Raw genomic sequence first — 1,464 nt, forward strand, 5'->3', positions numbered from 1 at the left:
ATGGACGAGGGAATCACTTATACACAAGAGAAAGATATTTGTGAAGCACTAAGTAAGAATTTCCAATTAGTTTTTACAGAAAAAAAATTTTTGAGGGGGGCTATGTGGAACACGCATGTCCACACATACTACCAGATATACAAATAGCACAAAAAGTAATACAGGAGGAGTTAAGTAGATTAGACAGAGGAAAAGCAAGTGGTCCTGATGAAATTTCATGTTTGGTATTACGAGAATGTGCAAAGGAGTTAAGTAAACCATTATTTTTAATTTTCAAGAAATCCTTGAGTTAAGGTAAACTACCTGATATTTGGAAAAAAGCAAATATTGTCCCCTTATTCAAGAAAGGAAATAGACAAAATCCACTCAACTACCGACCAGTATCACTGACCAGTGTTGTAAGCAAGGTATTAGAAAAACTTATAAGAAAAGCTTGGGTAAATCATCTAGAACACAGTATGATAACAGGAAGACAGTTTGGTTTCAGAAAAGGAAAATCATGTGTTACTATAGTCTGAGAAATCTAAACGTAGGGTTTTGGTGGAGTCACCCCCTCCCTGCACTGTTGCCACGTTTCCGAGCTGACCTCTCCATCAGCGATGACCTTGACACTGTTTCCCTCTTGTGATCTCCGTTTTTCTAATACCCCCTATACCCCTGCCACCAACACCCCCTATACCCCTACCCCCAACAACACCCCCATCAACAACACCCGCTATACCTCCACCACCAACACCTCCTATAAATATAGACCCCCACCATCAACACCTGTATAATAATTAGCCGTTGATAATTGCTATACTTTTATTGAGAGCATACATTCTACCCTATTGCTCAAACTCCCTAATCTTACAATCCCATCTGTCTTAATCCTTCCCACTGCCTTCGTTCCTAAATCCCTTAATTAATCTATTTTTAACCTAAGTGTCCCCACACCTTTTAAACCATTTACCTCTCTGTCACTATTCTCCACCATATGTATCAACTTGTATTATATTGTGTATAGAACTTTCATACTGTATGCTGTACTACTGTATAATGTATAAGAATACCCACTGTTTAGTGGAAATAAAGTTTTATTATTATTATTATTATTATCTCTCTCTCTCTCTCTCTATCTCTCTCTCTCTCTAGATTTTGTTATGTGTCATCCATGGTTTTTTACTTCCATTTTTATGTATGGATTACAATTTTGACTTTATTTCCGCACCACCCTTGAGGTAAAAGTCACGGCGCGTTTTTTTTATAGAGGTTTCCCCAATAGGCCTAAATCCTGTAGGGGGTTGGTGACCTCCCATAGCGTACACACAAACACGTGTCGCGTGAGTGCTGCCACCCCAGAGCTGTTTGATATATTTATTTTAATTATGAAAGGATCGCCTCTTCCCACTTTTATCCCTTCAAATTTTCTTGCAATTATACTTGCTAAATTAATTAGCAATGTTAGAAGTGTTGGGGAAGTAA

This window comes from Coenobita brevimanus, chromosome 53 (genome assembly GCF_032717465.1).
Source record: "Coenobita brevimanus isolate Jiangsu-jjx chromosome 53, ASM3271746v2, whole genome shotgun sequence".
Taxonomy (NCBI): Eukaryota; Metazoa; Arthropoda; class Malacostraca; order Decapoda; family Coenobitidae; genus Coenobita; species Coenobita brevimanus.